General features: G+C 34.5%; 1 long non-coding RNA gene across 1 annotated transcript in view; it reads right to left on the bottom strand.

Annotated features, from left to right (window-relative positions):
• LOC148224059 (uncharacterized) overlaps positions 1-12,980 on the bottom strand; it is a 52,016-nt gene extending 39,036 nt beyond the window's left edge. The window contains exon 1 of the long non-coding RNA XR_015803396.1: positions 12,870-12,980. This is a non-coding gene — a long non-coding RNA (uncharacterized LOC148224059). The remainder of the gene's footprint in view (positions 1-12,869) is intronic.
• Positions 12,981-13,804: the final 824 nt, after the last annotated feature.

Raw genomic sequence — 13,804 nt, 5'->3', positions numbered from 1 at the left:
CCAAGGCTGGGCCAATGAGAGAGGTTGGTAATGTCTCTGTGATGACATTTAAGAAGAAAATCAAAAGAGAGTGGGGCACACAGTTTTAATTGCAGCAAGAGAAGAGGACGAAATGAGAACACATGAAGGAAAACAACACAGATACACCAAGGTCAGTGGGGAAGGAGGGGCAGGAGCTGCTCCAGGCACTGGAGCCAAAATTCCTCTGCAGGTGAGACCATGGTGACCATGTGACCACCCACAGCCCATGGGGATCCATGGGGATGCAGAAATCCACCCACAGCCCGTGGGGATCCATGGGGGATGCAGAGATCCACCCACAGCCCATGGGATCCATGGGGGATTCAGAGATCCACCCACAGCCCGTGGGGGAGGTGACCATGCCAGAGCAGGTGATGCCTGGAGGATGCACTGGATGCTGTGATCCAGTGGGAGACCTGGAGGAGAGAGGGAGGGCTCTGCTTCCAGGATGGAGCATCCAGTCCTTGGAGGACTGCACCCCGTGGGATGAGAGACTCACACTGCAGAAGTTTTAGGAAGACTCTGTGCCTGTGGGAGGGACTCACGTTTCAGCAGTTTTGGGAGGACTGCTGCTAGTGAGATTGGAAGCACACTGTAGAAGTTCATGGAGAACTGTCTCCTGTGGGAGGGACCCCATGGTCTCATAGGGGAAGGACTCCTCTCCCAGAGCAGGGGAAAAAAATCTCAGTGATGAACTGACCAAAATTCCCATGCCCTGTCTCCCTGTGCTGTCGGTGGGAAGGAGGGAGGTGTTGGGGGAAGAAAACATGTTTTTAAGGGCTCATTTTTCTTCTCATTATCCTCCTCTGATGTTGTCAGTAATAAACTCATTGTATCTCTAAGATGAGCCTGTTTTGCCCTTGGACTATTTTCTCCCAGTCCTTATCTGGACTCATGAACCTTTCAATACATTTTTTCTCCTCTGCCCAGCTGTGGTAAGTGAGGGTGAGTGAGCGGCTTTCATGGGTAGATCAATTCAGAGGTTTTTTTTTTTTTCTCTTTTTCATTAATCTTGTCTGAAGATGACATTTCATGAAAGCAATATTACTTGAAGTATTTAAAAGCAACACTATGAAAAATGCATTATCTTAGGATCATAATTTGAAACTGTCACCACCTACTAGTATTTTTGGTAGAGAGCCTCAGTATTTCAGTGAACAAATATTTAGGGACATGCTGTCACCATGTTTACTCCCATGTCCTAGTGAAGACAGATAAACTTGGTGTCCTTCAGAGGTGTGTCCCCGAGGAGCCAATATAAGAAAGGAAAAAGTTTCAATTCCTGGTTTGGAATCTTCAGTTCTCTCTACAGTCACACTGCCCATTGAAAAAATGAGGAATCAGCAGAGTCCACAGGTAGAAACTTCTATTGGAATGTAGACATCCAGACTGTACTTAAAAATAACAATATCCCCCTCCTACTTCTGCCAACATCAGGGGAGCCACATAAAAAAATCCAAACAAGCAAAAAAACCCCAACAAACCCTCAACACGCATAAGCAATTAATGAAAGCAACAAGGTACAAATATACTTGATTTATGTAATTTGATCCCTTTTATCTGTTTTATAAAGTAATTCTGGCGGAGCTAAGATGATAATTTCACTACAGACAATAAGGCAGTCATAAAACAGGGCAGGTAAAGCTATGACAATAATGAAATTATCTAAGTAAAGCCTATTATCTTCATTAATTTTCACTCACTTTCTACCACAGTGGGAAGATATTAACTTGCTAATATCTTCCATTCAAAAAGAAATGCATCCCTTGAGCAAATAAGCTAAATTATTAATTTCTTTATGTTAGGGATTATTATTAATAATAATAATAATTATCAATTAAATGTGTGCACAAAGTTTCTGGTTGAAGTCATTAAATGCAAAATGTGGCTGATTGCTGTTTAAGAGAGTATCCTTGTCTGTTACTTTAGAAACTCTAAAGTTAGCACCTTGAAAAAGCCATATTTTTTTAATATAATTCTCCATCAAAAGATCTTGAATTATTTTACTAAACCTGTCTATTTCTATAATATTTTATATATCCTCAAACCTTTTTATTGTGCTGTAAAGCTCATGGAATTCATAGAATTGTCACTACTAGCACGTTCTCTTAAACAAACTGAATAATGATTCTGCTGTACCTAAAGGTACAAGAAATTATTCCAGGTTTTGCTGAGAAATTTTGTCAAACTGTTGTGACTGGGTCTCAAGAAGTAGTTTCAAAAGTTAAATACCCAGCAGTCATATTCCTTCTGTGGAAGTTTCAATACACTCATCTGAGAATACAAAGTGAGTTTGATTGAGGTTATTTATTTCAGGTTTCAAAACCACTTTTCCAATAAATTGAGCTAATAGGCACAAATCAAAGATCTAAGCCCAAGCCCTTTCATATGCATTTAGACTTAAACTGTTGCATATGTGAGATTTTATTGTTCACACACAAAAATAATTTCCTTCTGTAAGACTTCTTGGGCCTGGTAAACCTCTTGTTACTTCTGTGCTTGAGAAAATCTACAGCTGCCTAAATACATCCAACAATACAAAAAAACTTTTTGTGTCTTTCTTTTCACGTGCTCTGAAATTAATTATTTTAAAGGAAAAACTGAAAAAATGTAGTGAGTTTTGAAAAAAGATTTTGGGTTTTCATAAAAATCTTTAGAATTGCAATTTCTTTAATCTTTGTTTCATTTTAATCCGCAACTCTTATTCATTATACTTTTAGTGACTTTCAAAAGAAATGTGTACCCACTCACATGAAGTGTGTAAAAGAAAACCAGCCCAATTTTACTTAGGAGATCACTCAGCAAATTATAGTTTCCCTATAAACTGCAAAACCTGTAATATTACTATAAAAGCTGCTAAAAAAACACAGTACTTATAAGACCTACTTTAAGATAGCATAGAAAGCTTACTATTTATATGAACACAAGAGAAAAGAAGCACCAAAAAAAAACACCATTAAGAAGTCACTCTCTTTTCCATAAATTGTTTAGTAAAATACATAATGTACTACTCAAAAAATCTCTGTTGAAAAACTTATGCAGCACCAAAAGTAGACACCAAAACCTGTATATTTAGGAATTAACAGTAGTCAAGGATCATATGCTTCAAGTATTGTCACTATCTGCAAATCAAGGATACAACAACAGTCAAAAATTAAAATTACTTTAACTTTTAAATTGAAGTGCCTGTGTTCACAAGAAATGTAACTATACAAAAGTGAAGTCTGTCATAAGACCTTTCTGCAGTAAATGATTACAAAAGTTTATCAAACTCTATATTTGATATACTAGAAAAAAGGTCACCAGAGAGTTCTCCTAGATTTGAATTTTTATTTCTATTGCAGATTCTACTAAAACATGAAAGATTTAGAATCAAGATAAATTTCAACTTCAATAAGTATAAAAAGTCTTAAATCTATTGTTCTAAAGCCATGGAAAACAACAAACGGAATCACAGAAGCCATGAGAGTTATGACTTTGAGGCAAAGAACATTCAATGGACCCCAGGTGACTAAAGCAGATTTAATTAAACATTAAAAATCTAAACTAGAATATTAGACATGTCCCTACATATTTTAATTTCATAATAACACTGGGTTTTTTTGATGAACAATTAAAATACAGCTGAATCTCAACATCTTTAAAAACAAAGTAGCCAACTGGAAGGATATTTTGTCACTGTCTGTAATGTGCAAACACTTCCCATACCAATACTACAGATTAAGACTTAATTTTGTCTAGAATATTACTCAGTGAGATTGTCAGGGGAAAGACAGTAGGCTATGGAAATAACTACTGTCACGTATCAGAATTTGATTTAAATTGCACTCTAAGTTACATGCATTGCAATTCAAAACCACACATACCAACGATTATATTCTTCAAAAGCAAAAGCACATCAAGAGTGATGACCTTGTTATTCACGTTGAGGGAAACAAAGCACACTAAATATTTCTCCAAAGATATTCTGAATACCAAGACAACTGAATGTATCAAGTCCTTAATAGAACTTCTAAAGCCACAGATTTTGCATGGCTATGGAGCCCACATGAATAAATCTAGTTTCTCTCATAGGTTTTTCTACTTTTCACAGGAAGGGCTTGGCTCTCATGTTGTGAGTGTTAGACATCGTGACTTAAAGAACAGACTAAGGAAATGGAGTAAAAACACCTATCATTTTTGAAAATCTAGTAACATGTTCTTCTATAAGATCAGAGTTTAATTTTTTTTGTCCCACGGGCTGGTATCCCAAACATTAAGACAGGAGGCATCATAGAAGGCGAGTATGGGATAGCTTAAAATAGTAAATAAGCTTAGTAATCAAGAGTTGCCCAAGATCAAACCAGCTGCAGTTAACTTATTTCTTGAAATAATTCTCTATTGTGTTTCACATATAATTGGCTGAAGGTATTTTGATTGCTGGTCTAGAGAACAAGAACTCTTCAAATGATGACTTTCTTATAGAAAGTTAGATACAAGAGCAAAAACTACCCCACACCAAAACACTCAAAGAGTGCAAGCAGCAAACAAGCTAACAAAATAACTACATACGAACTTAAAAACCCCAACCAAACAACAACATCTGCCAAGACACCCAAAACAAACAAACAAACAAAAAAACCAACCAACAAACCACACCTAAGAGGCTGATGCATATTCCTGAGAACACCAGGAATCATTGTGTCCCCAAGATCCCAACAGATTTTTCATTAGACCTTCTGAATCAGCAGAAGCACTAGCACTCCTGTCTTTCTGGTGAACACTGCACAGATCATAATCCTAACAGCCCCCTCTTTATTGATTTGTTTTCTGCATTTGATACAAAGGACCTAGGTGGCCAGCTAGCTAAATGTGCATTCCAAACACACAGTACTAAAGAACATCATAATTCCTGGATTCTGAAAAGTACAAGTTATTCTTAACTAGTACACGCTAAAATAATTTCCATTAAACCATTAACTATATATTATATAGATCTGCAGTTTAAATCCTTGCATAAGAGCTGGTTGGAAACAGTTGTGGATAGAGATGCAACTGAATGGAAGAGAGCTCAAACGAAGAATGAGGAAGATCTTTGACACATTACCTGATAAAGCTTACAGAGAAAGAAATAATTTAATTTCATGTATTTGAGTTTTATTTTAAAGTGAATATTGTCAAAAATGCAAGGAAAGGCTTTTCACCTGTTTGAAGTAATAAAGGTCCATGAAAGTCAAGGACTCTAGGAGCTAGGGTTAAAAAACCCAAAGAAAAAGAAAGTCACTAACCCAAAATAACCTAAAGAAAACAATCCAACAAAATCTGACCAGAACATAAGGGAAATATCACATCCATTTTAAATGAGAAGGCAAAGGTTAAAAAAGATAACTAAAATAATTCTGTCTGTACAAGACTTCTATGATGTACATGATCCAAACAGCCAGGAAAGAATTTGGGTCCTCTGTGGTAGAATTCTGTTCCAATTACTGAGATCCAACTCCCTTTTAAGTCACTGGAAGCAAAGTCTAAGAGACAGAGGACAAAATAACTTCTTAGTCACATTACAGACTAACTCCTACCACTGATACTTAAGATATGCAGAATCAGGGAAACTGTAACTAAGGATGAGTCTTTGAATAAAAGTTGGCACCTGAAATTTTCTAAAATTGCCACAAAATACACATTTATAAGTCCCTAAAAGCTGCTTCAGCAGCTGAAAACATGAATAAGAAATTACATGGTGAAAGCTGCGTTTGGGGAATTGCAGTATACATCACTGATAACACATATGTAATATCGTGATATAATACACATAAAGCTCCTTTTAGAAAGTGTGAGGAAAGGAAAATAAAAAGAATTCTCCATTGTGAACAAATACAGAAGTTATTTTATTAAAAGCTCAATGTAAGTCAAGTGATGAATTTCAAAAGGGAATTTTGCTTGACTAAGGAGAATCTAAATAGGAAATGAATAGCGGGTCAACACCTTTTCTTCTTATTAGGTACTTCACTGCCAAAAAAAAAAGCGACCAAAAAAACTACCTTCCTTTGCACATTTTACATTCTGAACTCACATTGTGAACTATGAACAGAATGAAGACCTGCCTGAAAATTATAAATTCTCTTAGTGCTGCTATTTTGAATTAATATATTGTGTTAGCCTTAAATTACTGTGGTGGTCAAACTAGCTGAGCTGTCTTTCTTTTAAAACTATTGTTCCCAAGGGGAAAATGCTGCTTGTCAAAGCTAAAATCTCTTAATGTTTCTGTGAATGAGATCTAAAGAGTGCTTTTAAAGCATTCACAATGTTCTTATTATCCCGATATAGTGTTTACACAGGATCATGAATTACCATGCACTAACATAATACACACACTAATAAGGATGTATTATCTGCTAAGAGAAAAAGAATATTTCTCGCCCTACAGTTCCAATGCAAGCACACTGCCCAAAAACCATTTATCCTCAGCTGCTTACTGGACACTTTTTGATACCTGGAAAGCAAAACATTGGAAGGAAATATTTCTAAAGTGGAATTCAAGAGGAGCTTAGCAGTGCTGTTGGTTTTGGTGTGCCCTATTCCTCACTGCAAAACTGGCAGAACTGCTGGTGCACCCACACACAGCTTTCAAAACCTGGAATTTGCCTTTTTAGGTACCATCTAGATCTGCACTGATTCAATGAATATATTTTAAAAATAAATATTGTGTTCAGCTTCCTGGATGCCCATCAATACGAAGTCACTAACACTCTGTGGGAGGAAAGATTAAAATAATAATAATACAGTAACTAAAATGGAACTAGAACGGAATGTGGGTGTTTAGTATAACAAGTACACTTTGACAGGAATGTAAGCAGTTTGCAGAAAGTATTTAACTTGATTGGCAGAAATCTCTTAGAAGCAAATTAGTAATGCAAACTATTTAAAGGAAAATTAGAAATACGATTTAAGCATATTGGATACACATTAAGGATTGAATTATGTAAAACCCATCATACAGCATGATCCAGCAGTCCTCAAATCTACTAATTTTATTTGGATCATTTATTTCCATCACAATTTAATCAAAGTAGTTAAAGAGCAGGTTTGATATGTCTGTAAAAACCATATTATGAATTAATGGTCAAACAACAATAGTAAGTGTTCATTGGTCTGCATGAAGTGAAGCTTAATTCTGGAGTTTGGCTTATGGTCTTACCATGTACTGGAGTATGTGCATTGGCTGAGAACTTTCCACCTGGGTATTTCAAATCCTGTTTTTTTTTTTTTTTTTTTTTTTTTATTCTTTGTTAAGCTGTGTTCATTATTATTATGAGAGCAACATGGGGTTACTGTCAGTACTTGAAAACCCATTTCCTTTTTTTTCTGAATAAGATGTCTTTGTTTCTTCTTTATCAGTACAGAACAATAACCTAAGGAAATTGCCAGCCTACTCTTACAGGCTAACCATTTTTCTGGCTCAACAGATTCTCTAGCTGATATTCTCATTTTTCTTGGTAGGAAAAACACCTGCTTAATAGCCATGAAAATTATCAGGATATTCAACCAGTTCCTTTAAGTTTTTTTTATTAAGAAAAAGCAATTTTTTTCCCTGTGATTTTGAAGAATTCCTAGTTATGATACCATATCTAATTTAAGGATAGAAAAGCTTTTTTCCTTTGTTTGTTTGTTTGTAATTGTTCCACTTGTGATGTATTATTAAAAAACAAAACAAACAAAAGTCCATGGAAACCCAAATCTACTCCGTACAATTCGGAGAACTTTGAATGAACAAGAAAACATAGAAAAATCAAATCTGAATTTATAAAAATATGTCTATTTCATATATTTTCTTTTTTTTTCTGATAGATTAAGAAAAAACATAATAGATTCAAAAGTATTTCTGAAAGTTGCTTTTTGCAATGGAATGGCAACATCAAAGAAATTCACCCAGCAGAAGGTGGGAAGAAAGGAGGAAGAGAAGCCAGCAGAATCTCAATCTTTGTTCACTGAGCTTCTGGTAAAAGATGCCAAAACAACTCTCAAAATAGAGATGGAAGACATCTCCAGTGAGGGATCCAAGTTAAGTAAGAGCCAAAACATTTGCAGGAGTGACCACCAGGAAATTTGTCTCATACCCACAAAACCAGTAAATCTGAAGCAATCTCTCATCAGCTGTCCCATGAGATTACTGCAGATGAACACAAGGACTGAAACATGTTGACTAAGAAACATTTTATTTTCCTGCTTCACTGAACCCTAAATGTTTGGAATGCCAGATTAAAATAATGTGATATTGTATTTTTTATTCTAAATGGGTTTACATTATTTGATTCCTGTGTGAGGCGTGGGGAGAGATTAAGCTGCAGAGGTGAAACTATGTGGGATTCACTGACAAAAGGAGGAATCTACAGTGTCTAACATTGCACAGCTCCTAAAGCCCTTTCTAATTAATGTGTTAAAATTTCTCACACAGAAATATTTTTCGAGCACAACAGACATCTGAAATAATTGCAGAGGAATTCACGTAGTGTATTAATTATTCTCTTTTCTGTAATAATAATAAAAAAAGAAGATATTAGAATAAAATATGCCATTTTACAAGCACACTAAAGAGACAATAACTCCATTTGAACTGATGCACTAAGGATATGCAGAGGAACACCTACATACCATTTGTAATTCCTATGGTTCCCAAGCTGCCAAACACAAAGGCTGCTGCTGTACTCCAACTCAGCAGACTAGTCTCTAAAAACACATCTGTTATCAGCACTGTACTGAAAAGGCCTTTCTGTAATGTACATTAACATGCTAATATGCTCAATTTTATTTTCAACTTCTGTCAGAATTCAAGCAATTTTTTGACCAAGGAAATATAGGAGAGAAGAAAAAAAGCCAAAATTGTGATCTGGGATGAGATAAATGCACAACATTCACAAATCTTTAGTGTTTTCTGGCTAAGCATGACTGGGGGCATTTAACAATTTAACATAATATAAAATCTTAAGGCTTTTTAGCTCTACCTGTGAATACAACCATCAGAGAACAAACTGAATTATCCTGATGAAGCTTTAACTCATACTACTGTGTCTACTTATTTTAACAGGTTTATACATTCTTCTAAACATTTCTGTATTTAGCTCTAACTTATTTCTTAAATACAAGTAACCTTACTCTTATCCATATGAAGATGAATTTTCTAAAGCTGCTGACCACACACACTGTGACACCTGGATAACTTTGTTAATTTTACCCGGGACCTTAGCAGACAAGAAAATAATAAAAAGTGATGGCCAGCTTGACAAATAAAAGCCTGCTATGCTTTTTCGTGTGATTTTACTATGAAAAACATGAGAGGTTATTCTTAACTTTCTTGAAAAATGGATGTAGATTAACTTATCAGACAATGAATAAGTAAAGAAAAGCCAGAGTGTTTTTATTGTTTGGGCAGATACTGCCTCAGCATCCAATTTAAGTCCATTTTGGCCAACAGATTCACACACAGTGTAATGCAATATAAATACACAGAATGCCAGTAAGCACAATGCACTTCAAAGACTTAACACAAATAATACTATCACCAGCCCATTTAAAAACTCTAAAATCAGAAGTTAACCATATTTTTGTCACATAAAATGTTTAAAGAGCCTGAAAATCAACAATTTAAAAGAAATGTAAAAATGTGAAATCACCAAAAGTCTCACAAAAAATCTTAGAATGCAATTCTAATGTAAAATTTAAAATTAAAAGTGATTAATTCTTACTTTCAAAATAAGGCATGGTCTGTTTTTATTTTGTTTTAGTTTTTTGCTTTTGTTAGGGTTTTTTTTGTTTTGGTTTTGGGTTTTTTTTTTGTTGTTTTGTTTTGGTTTGGTTTGGTTTGGTTTGGTTTGGGGGGGATTGATTTTTTTTAACAGATTATTGCCAGTAGTCAAAATTGAGTATCAATTCAATAGTTATCTATACAATTGAAGGAAGTATTGTCCCCTTCATTTGCCATCTCTAAGACTAATTTGTCTATGTTTGGGGTTTTTCAGTGTCACTTTTAACTTGTACATGACCACATCTGAGTGCTTCTATACTCAATAATTGCAGAAGTTAAAATGGGAAAAATAGAGATTTTGCCACAAACATAATTATGCCAGGTAATGACCATTTTAATTTACACCAATAACTCTTTTCTTCTCAATTGTACATTTAATGACATTGATCTTTCTATCCTGCCCAGTGCTACAGCTCATGAGCAACAGGAAAAATGTAATTACTTGTGTATAATATTGATGGGAAAAGGGGATCAAGCACAGCACAAAGATGAGATCAATAGTCTAGGTCCTGATATTTCTTAAATAGATCCTCAGAACAAATAATTGGAAAAGTATATTCTAATTAACATATTGCATTCTTCTTCAACCCAAAAATACTTAAAGTAACTCTTAATGTCAAGAGTTAGTTTTCCAAGGAATAAAAAAAATAAATTCAGGTAGCAGGAAGCTTCACCATTAAAAATTTTGCTGTCTTTGAACTTTGGGTTTCTATTTTCAAAAGATATTTTACAGTCCAAGTATAGCACCAGAATGTCCTGTTCTCACCTTGCATCCAATTCTTTGTTCTTTTCATGCCTATTTGTCCTGCAAATGCATTTCTTAGTTCCAGCTGGTGTTGAGAGGACTATAGAGGTCAAAGGACATGAACCTTCTGAAGTTAAATAAAACCTTGAAATTAAATAACTGAATGCTTAAAGAATAGAGTATATAGGGAGAAAAAAAAAAAGTCACTCTTTATATTTTGTATTTTCTGTATTCTCTTACTTCCTCAACAATACATAACTCACTGATTGTACTAATTTTCACTAATATAGTACCAGTAAATTTATTCACTATTAGAAACAATTTTTAAAACCTCTAGGAATTTATAAATACTTGTTAATCTTTTTTTGTTTTAATTTCTTATTGTAGCACAATCCTCAGAAATTTTAACTTGAGCAAGACAAGAATGAATTTAAAAGTTTAAAATTAAAAAAAAAAACCCACAAACTTTTAAATTCTGCAAACATTAACATACATGTGCAGTGAGAAGGACAGGGCAACCCCAAAGAGATCAGAGAGCAGCTCACCTGAGGCCAAATATTTCTTACAGCAAATCCCCTAAGGGGAAAAATGCAAGCCAGAAATTTTCTATTGCAATTATTTATGTGCATGAACATCTAAAGGGAATAACTACTCACATATAGAGAATTACTTCAAAGCAGGGGAAAGCTAACCTAATCACTAATACTTCTCACATTATTTCTAAAATATTTATTATCAAATATAATACAATTCAATAAACAAAATTGTATTCATTTTTAAAATGTTTGCTTAAATATAAAGTCAGAGTAAAATATATATAATATTTTACTTAAATATTTTTATTAAAATAGTTGAAACTACACAATAACCGTATAGATTACTGTTTGTAGAAAATAGTTAGAATCAATGAAATATATTAATGTGAAAGTCTGAATAAATGCTAACAAAATAGAGATATTGAAAGGAACTAACTAATTTTTAAAAACAAGTCCTTTAATATATTTTAAGGCTTTCCAATTATCCTTTTCTGAAATTTGCCTCAATATAACAATTTCCCAGTCATATCAATTTCTGAAGAACTTAATGTCTAATTACAAAATGCCACGATCAGTCCTGAGAAAATTAAAAACCAATCAATATTTGTAACCAGGTAGTGCCTTTTGCTGCTTCTTCCTTTATATAGAATTTTTGAGAATGAAGAACCAAACTCAAAGTAGTCAATGAACAACAAATATAAAGGGCAATAAAAAAAAGAGCAATTTTAATTGAGGGAAAGACACACAAATTACCAGTGTCATTGTTCAGATAAGCAGCACAACCTGTCAGTAACTAAAAATATAGAATTGAGGAGGAGGGGGAGAAAATAAGGAAGTTTAAAAAAAAAAAAAAAAAAAAAAGAAGAAGAAGAAGAAAAAAGCCCTGAGGATATGGAATTCAAATAGAACCCTGAATGAAATGAGTGAAAAGCCCAAATGGAATGAACGTTGAGAGGAAAAAAAATCATAGGACAGCCAGAAAGCAAGGACTTTATCCTGGGAGTAAAGAAGTGAAATGATGCATGCAAATAAAAACTAATTGCTTGAAGACCTAGAAAGGACAATATGAACAAACATATAGAAAATAATATCTGAAAATCTGGCACAAGCCTAGCATAAAGCCTTGGCCTTTTCAGCAAAATGAATGTTTTTCCATTAGGTTCCTCTAGGAGATAGTCCTCCAATTTTAAGTCCTATAGTGGGTTTTCCTTTCAGAGATTTGGACTGAAAATTGCTGTAACCTGTAACCCCAGAAAAGAGACAAAGTATACAAAATAGAGGCTTTCCAGCAGAAATATTCTGTCCTGGTGAAATGCAACAAAGATTGAAAGCCTGCAGAATGTCTTAGGCCAAGCAGTAATAGTGAGAAGAGAGGGAAAGGAGCTTCAAGCTATTTATACCAGAAATATTTTACTTCGGTTTTTGGTCCATTCTGTTTCTCTAGCCCTCCAATGTTACCAAATTACAGGCACTTAAGTAAAGCAGGTCTAGCTGGTGATGAATGGGCAGGAAAAAAAAGGGGAGCATAATTCCTGTAAGACATAGAGACAGGAAATTCAAAGTCTCAGAAATCTTGGGTCATTTCTTTGTAATAACTTTGGAAGTACTGCTGATAAACCAGTTTTTAAATTCATCATTGTTGGTAGCTTAAAATAATCTAACACTCAGACCAAGTGGTTTGCCTTTCTGTCAGAAACTTTGCCTTGAATTGGGAAGAAAGAAACAAAAACAAAATAAAAAACGGTATATACTCTCATAAAACATGATTACCATAGAATATACTTACATTCTGGATTCACATCAACATTGTCTCCAATAAAATCAAAGCTGACATGTGCAAGGTTTCTTTCTTTCTCTTAACAGTTCAATCTTCTATCCCTAGCAAAGTCCACCTATGTATATTTGCAAATTTGGAACAGAAATAAGAATGGGAAATCAATTAAAAAATCAGAAGTAATAAAAAACCCAGTCAAAACAACAAACAACCCCCAAAACCCCAAATCAAAACAAGCCAACTGATTCTGGCCACAGCTTAGTGTTGTGGAAAATGTGGAAGACAAAGACCCTAATTAGCCAGTCCAACCATGCATTAATTAATGTTGAACATCCAAGAGGATGACAACTCACAGTGACCGTCCGAGTCAATGACTCATGGAGGATTATTCTCACAAAAGAAACACCTTCAGAAATGTGAGGTATTTATTGTCTTTTTGAGCTTGAAATTGTCTGCAAAATGAATTATGACTCACTAAAAAAAACCCTTAGCAACTAAGAAGAATATTAATTTATGCCTTACCATAAACGGAATAGTGCTTTAACTAAAATAAAAATATTTTTGTACATCAAAGATTTTGTGACTGTATTTTCTTCTCTCTACAGAGATCCCTAGCAAGTATAAGCATCTTAGATCTCACTGGTATCAGTAGATAAATCTTTCAGTGTTTGTACAGCAACCTCCCCTGCACTCCATCAGCCCTACCCTCTTATTTGAGAATCCAAGAGTGGACAAGCAAACACAGGAGAAATTCCAAAGCAACCAAGTCTCTGTTTACTATTTAATCACAGAGTCAGAAGCATAAGAATTTCTTCAGGGACTGGGTTCAGGACTTTTCCCTGAGGCAAAACAATATTTTTGCTAGGTTAAAGCACTGTGTTTATGTACCTGAAGAATGATAAATTAGAAGCCAGATGTACTGTGGAGTTTATAAATACAGTTTTACT

Source organism: Sturnus vulgaris, chromosome 4 (genome assembly GCF_052056855.1).
Source record: "Sturnus vulgaris isolate bStuVul1 chromosome 4, bStuVul1.hap1, whole genome shotgun sequence".
NCBI classification, from domain to species: Eukaryota; Metazoa; Chordata; class Aves; order Passeriformes; family Sturnidae; genus Sturnus; species Sturnus vulgaris.
The sequence above is the reverse complement of the archived record's forward strand: the minus strand, read 5'-3'. Positions and strand labels throughout refer to the sequence as shown.